Source organism: Lissotriton helveticus, chromosome 1_1, assembly GCF_964261635.1.
Source record: "Lissotriton helveticus chromosome 1_1, aLisHel1.1, whole genome shotgun sequence".
NCBI lineage: Eukaryota > Metazoa > Chordata > Amphibia > Caudata > Salamandridae > Lissotriton > Lissotriton helveticus.
This window is the reverse complement of record NC_136057.1, coordinates 841,065,193-841,089,696: the sequence shown is the minus strand read 5'-3', so window position 1 is coordinate 841,089,696 and position 24,504 is coordinate 841,065,193.

Below are 24,504 nucleotides of genomic sequence, written 5' to 3'. Positions count from 1 at the left end.
AAAGAGTGCGTTCCATAATGCTCCCCAACCAACCCAATCTTCAGCAAAGCTTTACGAAACACCATGCGCAGTGGATATGCTGTTACTGGCGTCCCATTAATATGCTGAAAAACAAGCTCGCAGTCTGACCCCCCTGACAATGTCTTCCAGCGGCGGGCCAAACATAATGTACAAGTAACCTTAGGAATCCTCACTTCCAACCAAAGCCCTTTACCCCTCTTCCTCTGATCTGTTTTAGAACTAGAAAGCCAAACATGCACACCTTCCTCAGAGAAGAACACCTCATGCCAAGAAATTCCCTATTTGATTTGGAACCCAAGAGCTCCAAAAATCGAAAAGCCCCAAAAAACATAAAAGCCATAAAAACAGCAAACAAACAAGCTTCAAAGTCATCCCTGCAAATAAAAGGTAAAAACTTCCAAAAAACAAGCCAAATTCTGCCACGATAGGGGAGCACAGGACAACTGAACACCTGCCCGATCTCTAGCCCAACCTGCAATCATTCTCTTCCCGACCTCGCCCACCGAAGGAGAATAACCCCAAAAGAGTTTCCCCATAAAATAAATACCTGCCAACTTCCCTGCTATTATCACCCGAGAAAGGCCTCTCTTTATAAGATCCAAAATTACTGTATTACATCCTCAGAACGACGCCAAGCTTCCTCACGTCTACAAGCCCCAGAAACCAAAAATTCCTTCCATGCCAGGGAATATCCTGTACGCGTGGATGCAGACAAAGAGCCTACCACCAGTTGTAATATCCTACGTTCCCTACAGACCACATATGTTCCGGCATTGGGGACGGTGTCCTGTCCACCTCCTTGGTCATCCCACGGAATCTCCCCCACTGCGAACGAGACAAAGAATCAGCTATGTCATTGTCCACACCAGGAATGTGCAACGCACGAAATGTAATGTCATGCTTCAGGCAGCCTAGCACGAAAACCTTCATTAACTTCAAAATCTAGTCATCTCTGGCTGACTACCTATTGACGATCTCAACCACCGCCATATTGTCCACACGAAAAAGCACCTTCATGTGTGCCCGTACCTCCCCCAAAGGGTTAATGCCACTAACAATGGAAAAAACTCAAGAAATGTGATGCTCCTCCCTCCATCCCTCCATTCCTGTGGCCACTTTTCTGCTCACCACCTGCCTCTCCAATATAGGCCAAAACCGTCACTGCCCACTGCATCTGAAAACATTTGCACATTCCACTGCACATCCTCCTCTCTTATCAATGGCAGACCATTAAATGATTTGAGAAAAAAGGAACACATCCGCAAATCCTCTTTCACTCCCGCTGACAAGTGTACATAATGGTGAGGCAAATGCCGACCAACCAAGTCTCTTCCCAATCTCCTACAAAAGGTTCTCCCTGCCCCGAACCACCCTGCAAGCAAGACCTGAATCTCCATCACCTTTTGTTTTGACAGCATGGAGGCCAGCAATTCTAGCATTTCCAACTTTGTGTCATCCAGCAAGCGAGCCCGCATTGCCACTGAATCAATCTCAATACCCAAAATGCTAAAACTGTAGCAGGTCCCATTGTTTTTTTTTTTGTTTGGTTTTTTTAGGAGCCAAAGGCACACCAATATCCTCCATGAGCTCATGGAAAATGTCCAGATCTGTCTGGCACTCCGCGGAGCCCGGGGAACCAACAAATAAAAGATCATCCAAATAGTGTGTTACCAACATATGACCTGAGTGGAGCGTGAAATGCCACTGCAAAAGGTGCTAAAACTTTCAAATAGAGCACATGCCATGGAGCAACCCATCAGTAATGCTTCGTCCACGTACCATTTAAACGTCGAAATGGACACTCAGAAGATCCCAATCATCTGGATGGACTGGAAGCAACCGAAAAGCAGACTTAATATCACATTTTTCCATCTCTGCAGTTGCGCCCGCGGTCACCACTAGTGACATGGCCACGTCAACTGAGGAATATGTAACTGAGGCACTCTCCTCATCAATGAAATCATTCACCGAAAAAATCCTCAGGCCATGACAAATGCTGAAGTAGCCTGTATTGCCCTCGCTCTTTTTTAGGCACCACTCCAATAGGTGATATTATCAAGTTCTGGATCGGCCAGTCATCAAAAGGGCCTGCCATCCTTCCTTCATGCACTTCTTTGCTCAGTTTTTCCCCACACCACCCCGCTATGTTCACTTCAAGTTATCAGCCCACCTTCTCTGCCTTGGTCCCAGATATCCCAAATGAAAACCATATTAAAAACCTTCCAAAAGCTTCTATTTCACTCCTACATCCTCATAAACCTGAAGTGCCTGTTCTAGCTTTGAAAGCCTAACTGGCGTAGGAGCCCTTTGTCCCAGAGCCCTGCGCCCCTCTACCTCCCCGACCCCCTTTGAAACTGCTGTGTGGTGCCAGATGTATCAGCCCCTGACTGATTCCCTTGCCGACTACCTGGTGATTTTGGCCCCCAACATTTAACGAGGGGATGGCGCTTACCACAGTTGGAGCATTCGTGTCTGTAATTGCAATACTCCCTAGTGCAGAGCCCTTTGTTGAAGTCCCAGCATGTTCCAGTTCCAGCCAGTGTAGCCGAACCGCTTCCCACCCCACCCCGGGTGGGCTTCCCCTGAAAGGGCCGATAAATTAACGGCAAACCACTAACTGTAAAAATAGTGTTGCCGCCTCCAGCCGCCCGACCCCTACCTCCCCCGCCCCCACAGACACCATTTTTGGTTTGGCCTGTGTATGAGTTCTCTCACCTGGCACTAAAGAGGCTGGTCTAGCTGACTCCGACCGCCGTGCCATAATTCCACTCTTCCCTTTGTCCGAGGAGCCCTCACCAAGGGGCCTTGCTCTCGTCTGTTCCTTGGCTGCTGTGCCACTCCTGAAACCTGTAAAAAGCTATGAAAAGCGTGAGAGGGCCCTCCCCCCTCCATATCCTGCAATTCCCCTTCCTCTGGGCTGTCTTCATCATAATCAAGCAAACTCGGCTCCACCACCTGAAGCCCCTCATTATCAAATGCAACCTCACGGGTCCTACCAAAACCCGCATCAACCGCATCAACAATACTGTCCTTCAGGTACATTTGGCGTTCTTTTGGCGAGGGAGCCAACTGTACCCGCCTGTACTCCCACAAGCGTTGACTCTGAAGCTCCATAGCCGTCGGTAAGGTAGACCACCTAGACCTGCTATTCGTTGGGGCCAGCGAGGTCGCGCCGGACCTTCGTGCGCTGACCGTGACGGTACGGAAAGTGCAGCGCTAGGCTCTAACCTCACTTAACCTCGGCGAAAACTGGGCCGTACAACGCCCTACCGAGTCTGGGCCGCCGCGCCGATCTAAGGCCTGAAAAGAAACAATTTGGACTGGTGTGTTGGGATCCCTAAAAACCAAAGCCTCCTCAACCCCCTGCCATCGATGAAAAACTGAACCAGTTGACCGCCTTCTCATCCTACCTGACTGTAAAGCCCTGCTCGTATCCCCCAACGGGGCATACCCACCTACCTCCTCATCCTCACTCCAATCCAACATAGCCGCCACTACTGCTGAAGCTGAACCCCTACTCTGTTCCCCTTCTGCTGCACCTTTCCCTTCACCTCGCTTCCCTATCCTACGCTTGTCAACATTAAGACTCCCCTTGAGCACCCTACCAGAAGACCGGTCATCTGAACCACGGCTCCGTAAACCTTCTGACCAAGAGGGAAAAGTGTCTAGACCTTCCCAAGCCTGAACACTGCCTGCTGGTTCCAAATCCCTACCTAACTGAGGAAAAGAACTGGGAATTATATTACCAACACTCTCCCCTGTTGTTATGGACCATGAACGGCTGACGTACCTCCAAATGTTTCCCTCCCCTCTGTCTGACCCCAACCATAACATGAAAAACCTCCCTTGCTGGAGCCCCCTTCCCCCACTTGTGACCACTCTCCATCTCCTTTGAAAATCCCTAACACGGAAAAAACGTCCCCTTTAAAAGATGCTGAAAACAGTAATGGGCTGACCACAGTCCCATCATTAAAAACTGGTTATCCCCCAAAGCAATATTGGCTCCAAATAGCACCTCCTGCAACTCAGAAAACACTGCCTCGCAAAAATGTCCCTGGCTCAACTATGTCAACGCTTGCTGCGCCCCCCCCCCCCAAATTAGCGATCTCTTAAAAATGCCCCAGAGCGTTAAAAGATACAAAAAACCCGGCTCCCCGCCCGCTTCCCAGCCGCCCCACCCCTCCCCCAACTGCACCGAGCCCCTGCGCGAAACACACGCAAAGGAACGCCTGCTCCCGACTCCGGCTGCCGCTCTAACGCGGTAAGCGAAGAAGAGCGCTTCTTGCTCCCTTTCCGGCCTCCGAGCCTGCCACCATTCGGTGAGGCTCCAAAACCAACCACACGCTCCACAGAAAAGGCCTCCTCATCAGAGCACACCGCAGCGGGGGAACATTGAAACTTCTGCCACCATACCTGGAGGGTCGCGCAACGTGCTAGGAGCCTCCCCACCCACAACAAGCCCCACGTTTGACGAGGCCGGTTTCCGAACACGGGACCGGCCCCTCACGCTTACCGGAGTCGCCCTGCGCTTCTCGGGTGAGGAAAAGGCTGCGACAGCCGCCGCGACGCCAGCCGGGGCCTGGCGCGGTGGGCGCACCGGCCCCCTGCTGATCACCACATCCATTCTCCCCGCTTCGGAGAGAAGACGAAGGGCCTCCACAACCCTATAATCTTCCATCACCACAGTAAGACACCACCACAATATATAAATGCTAAATGCAAAACGAAATAGCGCTAACTGTAAACACCTAACAAACCACAAAAAATTCCTAAAAAATTCCTGCCTAAGCTCCCAGCCACCAGGTCACCAAACCTAAAATGGTGGCTGGGAGCAGGAGCCCAAAGCATTTATGCTTGGGCTCCTTTGGGCTACCTACTAGAAAAAGCCCAAAAACGAAAATGGCCGGTGTTCCTGCTTATAGACCCCCCCCAAAGCACCTCCCAAATCACCCGGGGGGGGAACTCCCTACGGTCGGCTGCCCCCCCCTGTGCCAAAAACCATGCGTTGGAAAAGACTCTCTCTACACCTATGAAACTTCTGCGTGTGCTGCTATTGTTATACATACAATTTTAAGACATCGGGTGGGTCAAATTTAAGGGCTATGCAATTTTAATTTCTGAGATTAGCTAAGTAATTCACACGAGTTGCAAAATTAGACATATTTGTAACTTACAAGCCCAGTCATGACGTTTTGGTTTCTTTAGTATGCATATTTGAGTTTTCCAACATCTAAGAGCTCTTTTTCTCAAACAGCAATTTATTTATTAAGTATTTCCATCACAAATGTTGTACATAAGAACAAGTTTCACTGCAGTCCAAAGGACGATAGATGGACTTGAATGGAGTCATTCACACGTCCAATAAATAGGTCTGACCTTCATCAGCATGCAATTTCATGATTACGTGTTTGCACGTATATGCAACAGAAATTAAAAACACAAAATAATGTTTTTAAAAACATTGTACTGCCAAATGGTGACATATGTTTGCAAAGAAAAATAGGTAAACAATTAACCATCACTAAGAATGGCCCTCTTTGACTATTATTCCGCTTACTTTATCATTGTTATTCCGTTTGAAGATGGCCACTGCTTTGCTTCCTAAGACTGCAAACGGCCTGGACTGGCAGAGAAATAATCAAATATGGACAAGATGTGCCAGATGTGGGGCAGTGCAAGTACAGTGCTACAAGTTAGTGGCCTGGTAGCAGTATGTGGGAAGCAGCTGAGCCTTAAAAACACTGTAAAGGTACAAACTATTTAAACAAGCATTGGTAATGCATCGGTTTCGCCCATGTAATGAATAAAGAGCTGTTTTTACCAATTATTGTCTGTGAGAAGGAAAGAGGTCCCTGACAGATAACACCGGACTGGGGAAGATGTGGCACAGCAGCCAGAGCTGCTGAGTCAAGCGATGGGGATCCTGGTTTGTGTCTGGCAAGCACCGCAGCTTGTTGTGATTCTATGCAAATCACTTATTCTCTCCAGGTGGTAAATTGTTATATACATATGCTCAGGACTTTCAGTGGGAAAAAAACCTGGGGGTGCTCTAAAAGGGGCGTGACAAATTTCTTAAAGGGGTGTGGCCTATCCGAGTGGGGAGTGGTCTAAATCAAGATAACTAGCATTGTGTGCTTAAGAAAATCATGAAGTCGCAACCAGCAAAGGATAATAAAATAGGCAAAAAGGTATATTTATTAAGTATAAGCCATAAAATACCAAACACTTTAAAAAACATTGAAACTTCTGCCACCATACCTGGAGGGTCGCGCAGCGTGCTAGGAGCCTCCCCACCCACAACAAGCCCCACGTTTGACGAGGCCGGTTTCCGAACACGGGACCGGCCCCTCACGCCTACCGGAGTCGCTCTGCGCTTCTCGGGTGAGGAAAAGGCTGCGACAGCCGCCGCGACGCCAGCCGGGGCCTGGCGCGGTGGGCGCGCCGGCCCCCTGCTGATCACCACATCCATTCTCCGCGCTTCGGAGAGAAGACGAAGGGCCTCCACAACCCTATAATCTTCCATCACCACAGTAAGACACCACCACAATATATAAATGCTAAATGCTAAATGCAAAACGAAATAGCGCTAACTGTAAACACCTAACAAACCACAAAAAATTCCTAAAAAATTCCTGCCTAAGCTCCCAGCCACCAGGTCACCAAACCTAAAATGGTGGCTGGGAGCAGGAGCCCAAAGCAATTATGCTTGGGCTCCTTTGGGCTACCTACTAGAAAAAGCCCAAAAACGAAAATGGCCGGTGTTCCTGCTTATAGACCCCCCCCAAAGCCCCTCCCAAATCACCCGGGGGGGGGACTCCTTACGGTCGGCTGCCCCCCCCCTGTGCCAAAAACCATGCGTTGGAAAAGACTCTCTCTACACCTATGAAACTTCTGCGTGTGCTGCTATTGTTATACATACAATTTTAAGACATCGGGTGGGTCAAATTTAAGGGCTATGCAATTTTAATTTCTGAGAATAGCTAAGTAATTCACACGAGTTGCAAAATTAGACATATTTGTAACTTACAAGCCCAGTCATGACGTTTTGGTTTCTTTAGTATGCATATTTGAGTTTTCCAAAATCTAAGAGCTCTTTTTCTCAAACAGCAATTTATTTATTAAGTATTTCCATCACAAATGTTGTACATAAGAACAAGTTTCACTGCAGTCCAAAGGACGATAGATGGACTTGAATGGAGTCATTCACACGTCCAATAAATAGGTCTGACCTTCGTCAGCATGCAATTTCATGATTACGTGTTTGCACGTATATGCAACAGAAATTAAAAACACAAAATAATGTTTTTAAAAACATTGTACTGCCAAATGGTGACATATGTTTGCAAAGAAAAATAGGTAAACAATTAACCATCACTAAGAATGGCCCTCTTTGACTATTATTCCGCTTACTTTATCATTGTTATTCCGTTTGAAGATGGCCACTGCTTTGCTTCCTAAGACTGCAAACGGCCTGGACTGGCAGAGAAATAATCAAATATGGACAAGATGTGCCAGATGTGGGGCAGTGCAAGTACAGTGCTACAAGTTAGTGGCCTGGTAGCAGTATGTGGGAAGCAGCTGAGCCTTAAAAACACTGTAAAAGTACAAACTATTTAAACAAGCATTGGTAATGCATCGGTTTCGCCCATGTAATGAATAAAGAGCTGTTTTTACCAATTATTATCTGTGAGAAGGAAAGAGGTCCCTGACAGATAACACCGGACTGGGGAAGATGTGGCACAGCAGCCAGAGCTGCTGAGTCAAGCGATGGGGATCCTGGTTTGTGTCTGGCAAGCACCGCAGCTTGTTGTGATTCTATGCAAATCACTTATTCTCTCCAGGTGGTAAATTGTTATATACATATGCTCAGGACTTTCAGTGGGAAAAAAACCTGGGGGTGCTCTAAAAGGGGCGTGACAAATTTCTTAAAGGGGTGTGGCCTATCCGAGTGGGGAGTGGTCTAAATCAAGATAACTAGCATTGTGTGCTTAAGAAAATCATGAAGTCGCAACCAGCAAAGGATAATAAAATAGGCAAAAAGGTATATTTATTAAGTATAAGCCATAAAATACCAAACACTTTAAAAAACATGTCAAAATTATTTACATTACTTAGAAATCTATTGCAGGATTTCCCAAAACCCTTGAAGGATGGTGCCAGTTCTAACCAGCTGTTGTTGTGCCGTTGGCTGGCACAATGACGTAGGTGGCGCTGAGAGAAGGGAAATCCCGAGAGAAAGTGTCTCTCTTCAAAGGATTTCTCTTCCTGCTACAATGACGTCACAGCGTAAGCAGTGCACGGGCATGCTCACCCGAAACAGCAACAAAAACCGGGATGTCTGGTCACCCTACCTTTGACCTTTGAGGCCCGAAAATAGAGCCCCCTAGAGACCCCTTTCAAGGCCCTCCAAAAAAACGGGGGGTGCTCAGACACCCACATACCCCCCCCCCCCACTTAAAGCCCTGCGTATGATGGAAGAGTAAAAGGCAAAACTTTATGAAAATATAGTTCTACCAAAGCGGATGTTAACAGTATTTTGGCTGTAGGAAACTGATAGGAGAAGCAGAAAAGGAAAAAGCATTGTTAAATACAGGAAAATATGCTAGTTAATAGAAATGAAGGAAAGGTAAGTGGCACTCACAGGAACCAATGAGAAGCCAGAAAAGAGAGGAGGCAGGTTCTAAGTCCTTTTTAAGGTTATATTAAAAACCATAGATTTCTCTAGTGGTGTTGAATAAGAATGATCCACTGATCTCATGATGCTCATGCTTGTGGCATATTGATGTTATGCCCTCTAGGAACCTCGTGGTTTTGGGCAGACTCTGGAGAAAAAACACATGACATATGTGGCGTGTTAGGGTGTGGTTAATGTTGAGTATGAGATAATGCACAGTGTGTAAGTATATGCTGAGGAATTAAGAAGTATTTGACTGCATCTCCTGTATGGCATATTTCATTTGCATGCTCTAGGGCAGGGGAAGAGGCTACATCTGGTGACAAGTAGAGGTTAAGAGTCTAAAGCAAAACAAGGCTGCTCTCCCTGAGAGTTTGCAATGGTACAGTAAACTGCTCCTGCATGCCACTTGTGCCTCAGATCGATGCAAAGCAGTCTGCAACTGGTACATGCTGAGTCAAAGCCCCGCTCCAGCCTATACATGACCAAAGAAGACAGTGAAGACCCTACACAGGAGCACTGTTAAAAATTGGGTTTTTGGTTGGCTAGGGGAATGCACCTAAGCCAGGCAGAACCCGCCACTCTAGTCACTGTAAGTAAGTCACACACCTAAGATAACCCCTGCTCACCCCTTTGATAGCTTGTCACAGAGAAATCAGGCTTATCCCAGAGGCAATGTGTAAAGTATTTGTACACACACACACAGCAATACAGTAAATTAACACTAGTAAAGGACTCTGCACCAGTTTAGAAAAATAGCCAATATTTATCTGAATCAAACAAGACCAAAACAACATAAATCCAACATACATAAATTAAGATATCACTTTTTAAAGATTAAATTTGTATATCGCTTAGAAATCAGAAATAGCTCCAACTTGGGTTATTTCGTTGTGGCCGACGACTCTACAAAGTCAGTTCAACCTCGATGGAGCGAGGGCCATTTACGGAGTCAGGCAAACCTCAGTACGGTATCTTGGTGGTGTCATGAAAAAAACAAAGATGATGCAAAACACAGAGAATGTGAGGTGTAGTGGAGGATGGTGCAGTGTTGATTCCTTACTGTTGTAGGGGAGGTGATGCATCTGTTTCTTACTGCAAGGCAGGGGAGGGGAGGGGTCGGTACCTTACTCCTGCAGGGAAGGTAATGCTGTGTTTGCCTCAGTTCCTTACTGTGAAGCAGTGTTAATGAGGTTTTGAGAGTCAAGCCGCGAGGGTTTGGTTTCCGCAGCATTGATGTTGGATCAGGCCATGGGCGTCAGAGTCGGAGCTGTGTGATGTGGACTTCGGTTGTGCGGTGCTAGAGACTCATGTAGTGTTGGCTCTTTGGAGGTGCTGTGTTGCCATCTGAGTCTCTGGTGCAAGTCGCAGTCAGTGCTTTGAGTGGGATCACTGCTCCGGTGCAGGCAGTGGCATGGAGTCTGAGTTGTAGACAGGTGCCGGTTCTGCAGTCAATCTGTAGCAAAACCTTGGTTTCCTACTAAGTAGCACCCCAAACTCACTTCGAAAGGCCCAGGAATGAGAATTGGCACCACCCACAATTAGGACACCTCAGCAAGGGGGGCCAGAGGTTGCAGGTGAATTACTTGATGGCCCTTAGACTTCTTAACAGGAGGCAAGTTCAACTCAGACTCTTGGAGAACCTTGGAAGCAGAATGCAGAAAGAAAAGTCCAGTCCTTTCACTTCCAGGACAGAAGCAGCAAGCACCGGGCCAACACAGCAAATTGATAGTCCCTCCTGCCAGCTATCCAGCTTTTCTTTCTGGCAGAATTTTTAAGTTTTTTTTTATTTTAGTGTTTTATAGAGCGCGAACTTAACTCGTGAGGGTATCAGAGTGCGTTACAAGGTTTACAAAAATAAAATTTACAGAAGTGAACAAAAATGCAAAGACTTACAGAAGTATACGAAGCGATTGGAAGGGGCAGGGGTGCTGGGGACATAGGGGAAAGAGGGACACGTGTGTGTGGCTGCAGATGCAGTTAAACAGTATAAAACCCCACAGCTTCTTGGTGGAGTGAGTAGGTGATCTGAGGACCAGGCGATGGTCTTAGCTTAGTCAGGCTCTCTGTGGTGGTTGAAGGCAGAGATTAGGGGAGGAATTTTCCCATGAGGAATGTTTTGGCCTCCTTTTTAAAGCGTGCCAGAGAAGGTATTTTTCTGATGGTGGGTGGGAGAGAGTTCCAAATTCTTGGTGCAGCCCCTGAGAAAGCCCGATTGTAGGATTTTTTCTTTCGAAAATGGGCAGGTTGGAGCAAGAGGTCACTGGCGGAACAGAGGTTTTTGCTTCCTCCAGATAACACTAGTTTCTGAGCAAGATAAGCAGGGGAGTTTGCGTATAGAGCTTTGTGTGTAATGCAAGCCAGTTTCAGCTGTATTCTGCCTCTAAGGGGAGCCAGCTCAATGCTTTCAGATATGGAGAGATGTGGTCGAATTTCCTAGTTCCGGTAAGTAGTCTGGCGGCCGCGTTGAGGCAGTCATTCAAAGGTGCCAGGGAGATCTTGGGTACACCGGAGAGGGTGGAACAGCCATATTCCAGCCTACAGATGAAGAGTGCTTGGACTGCCATTTTTTGGTCGGGAGCATCGATGAAGGGTTTCAGCTTCCACTGGTAGCTCAGGTGGAACCTGACTGATTTAGCCATCGAGTTAATGTGGTCCCGCATGTTCAGGTTGCAGTCGAGGATTATTCCCAGAGATTTGGCCGAGTCCACGATGGTCAGTGGTCAGTTTAAGGCTGTAATGGCCGTGAGCCACATCTGAATCTCTGGGTTGGCTTTTGTAGGGGAGATTAGGAGAAATTCGGTTTTCTTTGCGTTGAGTTTGAGTTGGTTAGAGGCGAGCCATTGGACGGTCAGTTTCAGGGCTTCATTCAGGGAGAGGATCTCCTAGAGTGATGACATTTTAATGTATATTTGGGTACCTACATATGGTAGGAGATGTTAGCGGTGCGAAGTACTTCGGTAAGCGGCTCTAAGTAGAGATTAAAGAGGGTTGGGGACAGGGTTGATCCTTGAGGGACTCCAACCGTGACCGGTGAGGGAGCTGATAGGTTGCCGTTAATTAGGAATCTCTGTGATCGGTTGTGGAGGAAGGACCTGAACCATTCTAGAACAGAGCCATTCAAGCCCATCCTGAGTTTGAGGCGTTCGAGTAGTTTTTCATGGTTGACCGTGTTCAAGGTTGAGGATAGAACTAGGAGGATTAGGAGGCAGGTTTTGCCTTGGTCTAGGGCTTGGAGGGCGTCGTCCACGATGTAGAGCATGGTCGTTTCAGTGCTGAGTCCCGGTCTGAATTCAGATTTGTAGTAATTGAGTAGGTGGAAGTTGTTGATGTGTTGACTTAGTTGCTGTTGAATACACTTCTCTAACACTTTGGCTAGCGGAGGGATATTGGAGATAGGTCTAAAGTTGTCAGCGGAGGCAGGATCCAGCAACGTTTTTTTTAAAATGGGGAGGACTTGGCCGGCTTTCAGAGAGTCAGGAATCAATCCCTGTTGAAGAGAGGCGTTGATTATTGCAGTCCAGCTGGGAACAATGGATTGTGTGGCAGCAGCGAGGCAGTTGGAAGGTAGGGGGTCATTAAAGTGATTTTTCGGGTTTAAGGTGGAGAGGATTTTAGAGATGGAGGCTTCATCATAGTACTTGAAGTCGGTCCAGCATGCTTGATTTTTGGGTGAGGCCAGAATAGGTAGCACAGACAGAGGAGGCAGGACAGGAAGGGGTTGCGAATATGTAGCAACACTGAGTTCATTTCCTAAGGCTGTGATTTTATCATCGAAGAAAGAGGAGAACTCCTCAGATGATATTAAGGACTTATAAGTTTCTTTTGTTGTTTTAGCTAGCTTATTAGATTGGTGTTTGACCATATCAAAGAGCTTGCGGGGTCTATTCTTGGCATTCCCCAGTTCCGATCTGAAGTATTCTATTTTTGAGTTGAGGATGTTCTTATTGGTTTGTGTCTGGCAAGCACCGCAGCTTGTTGTGATTCTATGCAAATCACTTATTCTCTCCAGGTGGTAAATTGTTATATACATATGCTCAGGACTTTCAGTGGGAAAAAAACCTGGGGGTGCTCTAAAAGGGGCGTGACAAATTTCTTAAAGGGGTGTGGCCTATCCGAGTGGGGAGTGGTCTAAATCAAGATAACTAGCATTGTGTGCTTAAGAAAATCATGAAGTCGCAACCAGCAAAGGATAATAAAATAGGCAAAAAGGTATATTTATTAAGTATAAGCCATAAAATACCAAACACTTTAAAAAACATGTCAAAATTATTTACATTACTTAGAAATCTATTGCAGGATTTCCCAAAACCCTTGAAGGATGGTGCCAGTTCTAACCAGCTGTTGTTGTGCCGTTGGCTGGCACAATGACGTAGGTTGCGCTGAGGGAAGGGAAATCCCGAGAGAAAGTGTCTCTCTTCAAAGGATTTCTCTTCCTGCTACAATGACGTCACAACTTAAGCAGTGCACGGGCATGCTCACCCGAAACAGCAACAAAAAACGGGATGTCTGGTCACCCTACCTTTGACCTTTGAGGCCCGAAAATAGAGCCCCCTAGAGACCCCTTTCAAGGCCCTCCAAAAAAACGGGGGGTGCTCAGACACCCACATACCCCCCCCACTTAAAACCCTGCGTATGATGGAAGAGTAAAAGGCAAAACTTTATGAAAATATAGTTCTACCAAAGCGGATGTTAACAGTATTTTGGCTGTAGGAAACTGATAGGAGAAGCAGAAAAGGAAAAAGCATTGTTAAATACAGGAAAATATGCTAGTTAATAGAAATGAAGGAAAGGTAAGTGGCACTCACAGGAACCAATGAGAAGCCAGAAAAGAGAGGAGGCAGGTTCTAAGTCCTTTTTAAGGTTATATTAAAAACCATAGATTTCTCTAGTGGTGTTGAATAAGAATGATCCACTGATCTCATGATGCTCATGCTTGTGCCATATTGATGTTATGCCCTCTAGGAACCTCGTGGTTTTGGGCAGACTCTGGAGAAAAAACACATGACATATGTGGCGTGTTAGGGTGTGGTTAATGTTGAGTATGAGATAATGCACAGTGTGTAAGTATATGCTGAGGAATTAAGAAGTATTTGACTGCATCTCCTGTATGGCATATTTCATTTGCATGCTCTAGGGCAGGGGAAGAGGCTACATCTGGTGACAAGTAGAGGTTAAGAGTCTAAAACAAAACAAGGCTGCTCTCCCTGAGAGTTTGCAATGGTACAGTAAACTGCTCCTGCATGCCACTTGTGCCTCAGATCGATGCAAAGCAGTCTGCAACTGGTACATGCTGAGTCAAAGTCCCGCTCCAGCCTATACATGACCAAAGAAGACAGTGAAGACCCTACACAGGAGCACTGTTAAAAATTGGGTTTTTGGTTGGCTAGGGGAATGCACCTAAGCCAGGCAGAACCCGCCACTCTAGTCACTGTAAGTAAGTCACACACCTAAGATAACCCCTGCTCACCCCTTTGATAGCTTGTCACAGAGAAATCAGGCTTATCCCAGAGGCAATGTGTAAAGTATTTGTACACACACACACAGCAATACAGTAAATTAACACTAGTAAAGGACTCTGCACCAGTTTAGAAAAATAGCCAATATTTATCTGAGTCAAACAAGACCAAAACGACATAAATCCAACATACATAAATTAAGATATCACTTTTTAAAGATTAAATTTGTATATCGCTTAGAAATCAGAAATAGCTCCAACTTGGGTTATTTTGTTGTGGCCGACGACTCTACAAAGTCAGTTCAACCTCGATGGAGCGAGGGCCATTAACGGAGTCAGGCAAACCTCAGTACAGTATCTTGGTGGTGTCATGAAAAAAACAAAGATGATGCAAAACACAGAGAATGTGAGGTGTAGTGGAGGATGGTGCAGTGTTGATTCCTTACTGTTGTAGGGGAGGTGATGCATCTGTTTCTTACTGCAAGGCAGGGGATGGGAGGGGTCGGTACCTTACTCCTGCAGGGAAGGTAATGCTGTGTTTGCCTCAGTTCCTTACTGTGAAGCAGTGTTAATGAGGTTTTGAGAGTCAAGCCGCGAGGGTTTGGTTTCCGCAGCATTGATGTTGGATCAGGCCATGGGCGTCAGAGTCGGAGCTGTGTGATGTGGACTTCGGTTGTGCGATGCTAGAGACTCATGTAGTGTTGGCTCTTTGGAGGTGCTGTGTTGCCATCTGAGTCTCTGGTGCAAGTCGCAGTCAGTGCTTTGAGTGGGATCACTGCTCCGGTGCAGGCAGTGGCATAGAGTCTGAGTTGTAGACAGGTGCCGGTTCTGCAGTCAATCTGTAGCAAAACCTTGGTTTCCTACTAAGTAGCACCCCAAACTCACTTCGAAAGGCCCAGGAATGAGAATTGGCACCACCCACAATTAGGACACCTCAGCAAGGGGGGCCCAGAGGTTGCAGGTGAATTACTTGATGGCCCTTAGACTTCTTAACAGGAGGCAAGTTCAACTCAGACTCTTGGAGAACCTTGGAAGCAGAATGCAGAAAGAAAAGTCCAGTCCTTTCACTTCCAGGACAGAAGCAGCAAGCACCGGGCCAACACAGCAAATTGATAGTCCCTCCTGCCAGCTATCCAGCTTTTCTTTCTGGCAGAATTTTTAATTTTTTTTTTAATTTTAGTGTTTTATAGAGCGCGAACTTGACTCGTGAGGGTATCACAGTGCGTTACAAGGTTTACAAAAATAAAATTTACAGAAGTGAACAAAAATGCAAAGACATACAGAAGTATACGAAACGATTGGAAGGGGCAGGGGTGCTGGGGACATAGGGGAAAGAGGGACACGTGTGTGTGGCTACAGATGCAGTTAAACAGTATAAAACCCCACAGCTTCTTGGTGGAGTGAGTAGGTGATCTGAGGACCAGGCGATGGTCTTAGCTTAGTCAGGCTCTTTGTGGTGGTTGAAGGCAGAGATTAGGGGAGGAATTTTCCCATGAGGAATGTTTTGGCCTCCTTTTTAAAGCGTGCCAGAGAAGGTATTTTTCTGATGGCGGGTGGGAGAGAGTTCCAAATTCTTGGTGCAGCCCCTGAGAAAGCCCGATTGTAGGATTTTTTCTTTCGAAAATGGGCAGGTTGGAGCAAGAGGTCACTGGCGGAACAGGAGTTTTTGCTTCCTCCAGATAACACTAGTTTCTGAGCAAGATAAGCAGGGGAGTGTGCGTATAGAGCTTTGTGTGTAATGCAAGCCAGTTTCAGCTGTATTCTGCCTCTAAGGGGAGCCAGTTCAATGCTTTCAGATATGGAGAGGTGTGGTCGAATTTCCTAGTTCCGGTAAGTAGTCTGGCGGCCGCGTTGAGGCAGGCATTCAAAGGTGCCAGGGAGATCTTGGGTAAACCGGAGAGGGTGGAACAGCCATATTCCAGCCTACAGATGAAGAGTGCTTGGACTGCCATTTTTTGGTCGGGAGCATCGATGAAGGGTTTCAGCTTCCACTGGTAGCTCAGGTGGAACCTGACTGATTTAGCCATCGAGTTAATGTGGTCCCGCATGTTCAGGTTGCAGTCGAGGATTATTCCCAGAGATTTGGCCGAGTCCACGATGGTCAGTGGGCAGTTTAAGGCTGTAATGGCCTTGAGCCACATCTGAATCTCTGGGTTGGCTTTTGTAGGGGAGATTAGGAGAAATTCGGTTTTCTTTGTGTTGAGTTTGAGTTGGTTAGAGGCGAGCCATTGGACGGTCAGTTTCAGGGCTTTATTCAGGGAGAGGATCTCCTAGAGTGATGACATTTTAATGTATATTTGGGTACCTACATATGGTAGGAGATGTTAGCGGTGCGAAGTACTTCGGTAAGCGGCTCTAAGTAGAGATTAAAGAGGGTTGGGGACAGGGTTGATCCTTGAGGGACTCCAACCGTGACCGGTGAGGGAGCTGATAGGTTGCCGTTAATTAGGAATCTCTGTGATCGGTTGTGGAGGAATGACCTGAACCATTCTAGAACAGAGCCATTCAAGCCCATCCTGAGTTTGAGGCGTTCGAGTAGTTTTTCATGGTTGACCGTGTTCAAGGTTGAGGATAGAACTAGGAGTATTAGGAGGCAGGTTTTGCCTTGGTCTAGGGCTTGGAGGGCGTCGTCCACGATGTAGAGCATGGTCGTTTCAGTGCTGAGTCCCGGTCTGAATTCAGATTTGAAGTAATTGAGTAGGTGGAAGTTGTTGATGTGTTGACTTAGTTGCTGTTGAATACACTTCTCTAACACTTTGGCTAGCGGAGGGATATTGGAGATAGGTCTAAAGTTGTCAGCGGAGGCAGGATCCAGCAATGGTTTTTTTAAAATGGGGAGGACTTGGCCGGCTTTCAGAGAGTCAGGAATCAATCCCTGTTGAAGAGAGGCGTTGAATATTGCAGTCCAGCTGGGAACAATGGATTGTGTGGCAGCAGCGAGGCAGTTGGAAGGTAGGGGGTCATTAAAGTGATTATTCAGGTTTAAGGTGGAGAGGATTTTAGAGATGGAGGCTTCATCATAGTACTTGAAGTCGGTCCAGCACGCTTGATTTTTGGGTGAGGCCAGAATGGGTAGCACAGACAGAGGAGGCAGGACAGGAAAGGGTTGAGAATATGTAGCAACACTGAGTTCATTTCCTAAGGCTGTGATTTTATCATCAAAGAAGAGGAGAACTCCTCAGATGATATTAAGGACTTAGAAGTTTCTTTCGTTGTTTTAGCTAGCTTATTAGATTGGTGTTTGACCATATCAAAGAGCTTGCGGGGTCTATTCTTGGCATTCCCCAGTTCCGATCTGAAGTATTCTTTTTTTGAGTTGAGGATGTTCTTATTGGTTTGTGTCTGGCAAGCACCGCAGCTTGTTGTGATTCTATGCAAATCACTTATTCTCTCCAGGTGGTAAATTGTTATATACATATGCTCAGGACTTTCAGTGGGAAAAAAACCTGGGGGTGCTCTAAAAGGGGCGTGACAAATTTCTTAAAGGGGTGTGGCCTATCCGAGTGGGGAGTGGTCTAAATCAAGATAACTAGCATTGTGTGCTTAAGAAAATCATGAAGTCGCAACCAGCAAAGGATAATAAATTAGGCAAAAAGGTATATTTATTAAGTATAAGCCATAAAATACCAAACACTTTAAAAAACATGTCAAAATTATTTACATTACTTAGAAATCTATTGCAGGATTTCCCAAAACCCTTGAAGGATGGTGCCAGTTCTAACCAGCTGTTGTTGTGCCGTTGGCTGGCACAGTGACGTAGGTGGCGCTGAGAGAAGGGAAATCCCGAGAGAAAGTGTCTCTCTTCAAAGGATTTCTCTTCCTGCTACAATGACGTCACAGCTTAAGCAGTGCACGGGCATGCTCACCCGAAACAGCAACAAAAACCGGGATGTCTGGTCACCCTACCTTTGACCTTTGAGGCCCGAAAATAGAGCCCCCTAGAGACCCCTTTCAAGGCCCTCCAAAAAAACGGGGGGTGCTCAGACACCCACATACCCCTCCCCCACTTAAAGCCCTGCGTATGATGGAAGAGTAAAAGGCGAAACTTTATGAAAATATAGTTCTACCAAAGCGGATGTTAACAGTATTTTGGCTGTAGGAAACTGATAGGAGAAGCAGAAAAGGAAAAAGCATTGTTAAATACAGGAAAATATGCTAGTTAATAGAAATGAAGGAAAGGTAAGTGGCACTCACAGGAACCAATGAGAAGCCAGAAAAGAGAGGAGGCAGGTTCTAAGTCCTTTTTAAGGTTATATTAAAAACCATAGATTTATCTAGTGGTGTTGAATAAGAATGATCCACTGATCTCATGATGCTCATGCTTGTGGCATATTGATGTTATGCCCTCTAGGAACCTCGTGGTTTTGGGCAGACTCTGGAGAAAAAACACATGACATATGTGGCGTGTTAGGGTGTGGTTAATGTTGAGTATGAGATAATGCACAGTGTGTAAGTATATGCTGAAGAATTAAGAAGTATTTGACTGCATCTCCTGTATGGCATATTTCATTTGCATACTCTAGGGCAGGGGAAGAGGCTACATCTGGTGACAAGTAGAGGTTAAGAGTCTAAAACAAAACAAGGCTGCTCTCCTTGAGAGTTTGCAATGGTACAGTAAACTGCTCCTGCATGCCACTTGTGCCTCAGATCGATGCAAAGCAGTCTGCAACTGGTATATGCTGAGTCAAAGCCCCGCTCCAGCCTATACATGACCAAAGAAGACAGTGAAGACCCTACACAGGAGCACTGTTAAAAATTGGGTTTTTGGTTGGCTAGGGGAATGCACCTAAGCCAGGCAGAACCCGCCACTCTAGTCACTGTAAGTAAGTCACACACCTAAAATAACCCCTGCTCACCCCTTTGATAGCTTGTCACAGAGCAATCAGGCTTATCCCAGAGGCAATGTGTAAAGTATTTGTACACACACACACAGCAATACAGTAAAATAACACTAGTAAAGGACTCTGCACCAGTTTAGAAAAATAGCCAATATTTATCTGAATCAAACAAGACCAAAACAACATAAATCCAACATACATAAATTAAGATATCACTTTTTAAAGATGAAATTTGTATATCGCTTAGAAATCAGAAATAGCTCCAACTTGGGTTATTTCGTTGTGGCCGACGACTCTACAAAGTCAGTTCAACCTCGATGGAACGAGGGCCATTTACCGAGTCAGGCAAACCTCAGTACAGTATCTTGGTGGTGTCATGAAAAAAACAAAGATGATGCAAAACACAGAGAATGTGAGGTGTAGTGGAGGATGGTGCAGTGTTGATTCCTTACTGTTGTAGGGGAGGTGATGCATCTGTTTCTTACTGCAAGGCAGGGGAGGGGAGGGGTCGGTACCTTACTCCTGCAGGGAAGGTAATGCTGTGTTTGCCTCAGTTCCTTACTGTGAAGCAGTGTTAATGAGGTTTTGAGAGTCAAGCCACGAGGGTTTGGTTTCCGCAGCATTGATGTTGGATCAGGCCATGGGCGTCAGAGTCGGAGCTGTGTGATGTGGACTTCGGTTGTGCGGTGCTAGAGACTCATGTAGTGTTGGCTCTTTGGAGGTGCTGTGTTGCCATCTGAGTCTCTGGTGCAAGTCGCAGTCAGTGCTTTGAGTGGGATCACTGCTCCGGTGCAGGCAGTGGCATGGATCTGAGTTGTAGACAGGTGCCGGTTCTGCAGTCAATCTGTAGCAAAACCTTGGTTTCTTACTAAGTAGCACCCCAAACTCACTTCAAAAGGCCCAGGAATGAGAATTGGCACCACCCACAAGTAGGACACCTCAGCAAGGGGGGCCCAGTGGTTGCAGGTGAAGTAATTGATGGCCCTTAGACTTCTTAACAGGAGGCAAGTTCAACTCAGACTCGTGGAGAACCTTGGAAGCAGAATGCAGAAAGAAAAGTCCAGTCCTTTCACTTCCAGGACAGAAGCAGCAAGCACCGGGCCAACACAGCAAATTGATAGTCCCTCCTGCCAGCTATCCAGCTTTTCTTTCTGGCAGAATTTGTAAGTTTTTTTTTATTTTAGTGTTTTATAGAGCGCGAACTTGACTCGTGAGGGTATCAGAGTGCGTTACAAGGTTTACAAAAATAAAATTTACAGAAGTGAACAAAAATGCAAAGACATACAGAAGTATACGAAACGATTGGAAGGGGCAGGGGTGCTGGGGACATAGGGGAAAGAGGGACACATGTGTGTGGCTACAGATGCAGTTAAACAGTATAAAACCCCACAGCTTCTTGGTGGAGTGAGTAGGTGATCTGAGGACCAGGCGATGGTCTTAGCTTAGTCAGGCTCTCTGTGGTGGTTGAAGGCAGAGATTAGGGGAGGAATTTTCCCATGAGGAATGTTTTGGCCTCCTTTTTAAAGCGTGCCAGAGAAGGTATTTTTCTGATGGCGGGTGGGAGAGAGTTCAAAATTCTTGGTGCAGCCCCTGAGAAAGCCCGATTGTAGGATTTTTTCTTTCGAAAATGGGCAGGTTGGAGCAAGAGGTCACTGGCGGAACAGGAGTTTTTGCTTCCTCTAGATAACACTAGTTTCTGAGCAAGATAAGCAGGGGAGTGTGCGTATAGAGCTTTGTGTGTAATGCAAGCCAGTTTCAGCTGTATTCTGCCTCTAAGGGGAGCCAGTTCAATGCTTTCAGATATGGAGAGATGTGGTCGAATTTCCTAGTTCCGGTAAGTAGTCTGGCGGCCGCGTTGAGGCAGGCATTCAAAGGTGCCAGGGAGATCTTGGGTAAACCGGAGAGGGTGGAACAGCCATATTCCAGCCTACAGATGAAGAGTGGTTGGACTGCCATTTTTTGGTCGGGAGCATCGATGAAGGGTTTCAGCTTCCACTGGTAGCTCAGGTGGAACCTGACTGATTTAGCCATCGAGTTAATGTGGTCCCGCATGTTCAGGTTGCAGTCGAGGATTATTCCCAGAGATTTGGCCAAGTCCACGATGGTCAGTGGGCAGTTTAAGGCTGTAATGGCCTTGAGCCACATCTGAATCTCTGGGTTGGCTTTTGTAGGGGAGATTAGGAGAAATTCGGTTTTCTTTGCGTTGAGTTTGAGTTGGTTAGAGGCGAGCCATTGGACGGTCAGTTTCAGGGCTTCATTCAGGGAGAGGATCTCCTAGAGTGATGACATTTTAATGTATATTTGGGTGCCTACATATGGTAGGAGATGTTAGCGGTGCGAAGTACTTCGGTAAGCGGCTCTAAGTAGAGATTAAAGAGGGTTGGGGACAGGGTTGATGCTTGAGGGACTCCAACCGTGACCGGTGAGGGAGCTGATAGGTTGCCGTTAATTAGGAATCTCTGTGATCGGTTGTGGAGGAAGGACCTGAACCATTCTAGAACAGAGCCATTCAAGCCCATCCTGAGTTTGAGGCGTTCGAGTAGTTTTTCATGGTTGACCGTGTTCAAGGTTGAGGATAGAACTAGGAGGATTAGGAGGCAGGTTTTGCCTTGGTCTAGGGCTTGGAGGGCGTCGTCCACGATGTAGAGCATGGTCGTTTCAGTGCTGAGTCCCGGTCTGAATTCAGATTTGAAGTAATTGAGTAGGTGGAAGTTGTTGATGTGTTGACTTAGTTGCTGTTGAATACACTTCTCTAACACTTTGGCTAGCGGAGGGATATTGGAGATAGGTCTAAAGTTGTCAGCGGAGGCAGGATCCAGCAATGTTTTTTTTAAAATGGGGAGGACTTGGCCGGCTTTCAGAGAGTCAGGAATCAATCCCTGTTGAAGAGAGGCGTTGATTATTGCAGTCCAGCTGGGAACAATGGATTGTGAGGCAGCAGCGAGGCAGTTGGAAGGTAGGGGGTCATTAAAGTGATTATTCGGGTTTAAGGTGGAGAGGATTTTAGAGATGGAGGCTTCATCATAGTACTTGAAGTCGGTCCAGCATGCTTGGTTTTTGGGTGAGGCCAGAATGGGTAGCACAGACAGAGGAGGCAGGACAGGAAGGGGTTGAGAATATGTAGCAACACTGAGTTCATTTCCTAAGGCTGTGATTTTATCATCGAAGAAAGAGGAGAACTCCTCAGATGATATTAAGGACTTAGAAGTTTCTTTCGTTGTTTTAGCTAGCTTATTAGATTGGTGTTTGACCATATCAAAGAGCTTGCAGGGTCTATTCTTGGCATTCCCCAGTTCCGATCTGAAGTATTCTTTTTTTGAGTTGAGGATGTTCTTATTGTAGGGGTTTCTCGCCTGGCAGAGTAGTTTTAGAATCGCCGTAGAGGGGTGCTGTCTCCAAATTCTTTACAATTGCCGAAGGGATCTCCTCTCCATGTTGAGGGATCCAGTGAACCAGGGATTTCTGTCTTTGATTGTGTTATTTTTAGTTTTAGTGGGACAAGGTCATCCAGGATGTTTTATATAGTCGCTGAGTAGTGATCATTAAGGTCAGTGACCGAAGTTATATGCGGGGGGGGGGGTCAGATTTGCAACAAGCCTCCAGTTTCCTGTGGTCAAGGTTCTTAGTGTTTGGGAATCACCAGTTGCGGTGCCTTTGTCTTGTGGGTCCCGGGTAAACGGAAGGCAATGGCGTGGTGGTCAGACCAGTCACATGGGTCTATGGAGATAAGCTTGATAGAAGATTCCGTAGAGATAATCCAGTCCAAGGTTGCCCCTTTTTTTTTTTTTTTGTAACTTTTTATTATATAAAACAAAAGGAAACAACACATCAAACATACAATCAAGGCAATACAGCAATAATACAGCCATTAGGCCTGCGCTCAAGGAGAACGGGAGATATATGACAACAGGAGAAAAGATTTTTTTAATACAGATGAGGGGAGGGTGCCAAAGGTAGAATTGCATATGAATAGCACAATATGCCACAGCTAGAAGGAATTTAGGTCAGGGCGACTGGGAAGGACTAGGAATCGCAGTGAGTGGGGGCGTACAGATATCTCCACGGTATGAGTTCCACTGGTTCCAAATCTTCCCCCATTTTTTGGGTCTGCCTCTTGCCATATACACTATCTTCTCTCTGAACATGCACCAGTCGAGACTCTCTTTCCAAGCAGTCACTGTAGGCGGTCTCGGGGACCCCCACAACTGTGCAATATCCCTCTTCGCAACCATATTAGCAAGAGTCACCCACCGAAGCTGCGACACGTCATAATCACTCGGACCCCACACATTCAATAAACATTGTCGGGCTTCCGGCATCATCACAACACCCGTTACTTCATCCATCACCTCATGTATACGTTTCCAAAATCGCACCACCTCAGGGCATTCCCATATGATATGGAGATAGGTGCCAAGGAGACCACACCCACGCCTACACATGCCATCCGTGGAGTAGCCCATATGGATCAGACGGGGACCGGTGACATAGATTCTGTGGAGGATCTTGAGTTGGACCAGACGGAGGCGGGTCGGAATCGCCACCTCCCTGGGAGAGGAGATCGCGGACTGCCAGTCCTCATCATCCAGTTCAATACCAGCAATCCAAGCTTCACGAAGGCGATCAAGCAGACTCGATCGGTCATTAATCATTTTCTTATAGAACAATGAGATAGTACTGTCTGGCACATAACCGTCTAGTATACGATCTTCGAGGGGGGAGGATTCCGGAATATCACTACCCACTGGCAACACAGAGTTCAGAGCATGGCGTACCTGGACATAACGAAATTTTTCCCTGTCACTCAGCTTATACTCTACTTGCACATCCGAGAAGGTCTTCACCTCTCCTTTAACCCAGAGATCACGCACTTTACTAATACCGATCGTGTCCCATTTATCAAATCCCTTCGTCTTCCATAGGCCACCCAACTTCGCAGAGGCATAGAGCGGAGCTGCACCAGTTAGTCTATCACTCCAGCCCATAGCCGCCGTTGCGCTATGCCATACCCGCACGGCTATAGCGGTAGGTCCCGAGAGTTGTGAACGCGAGGGTCCCGAATAAAGCGTCCTGTAGTAATCACCACCCGGGAGCAGCCACTTATCCATTTCAAATGCTGGATTCAACGCCGAGCCATACATCCCGTGGTTGATGGCAGCAAGGTGGGAGGCCCAATAATACCTACGAATATCCGGGAGCGCTATACCGCCATCATACCAGGGAAGTGTCAATTTTGGAACAGCGATGCGTGAACGTCCGTCCCATATTAATTGCCTCTGCAACGATTCTACTTCCCGAAAATATTTCGACGGGATGACATCAAAACTATTCTGAAGTGCGTATAGGAACCGCGGTAAGGACATCATTTTAAAAAGGGCCGCACGCCCTAGGGGAGATAACGGTAATTTACACCAATGCGCTACATCGGAGCGCAACCTTTGGAGTGGGGGAAGTAAATTGCGTTCATAGCAAACCGCCGGATCCAACGAGATAAACACACCCAAGTACTTAAA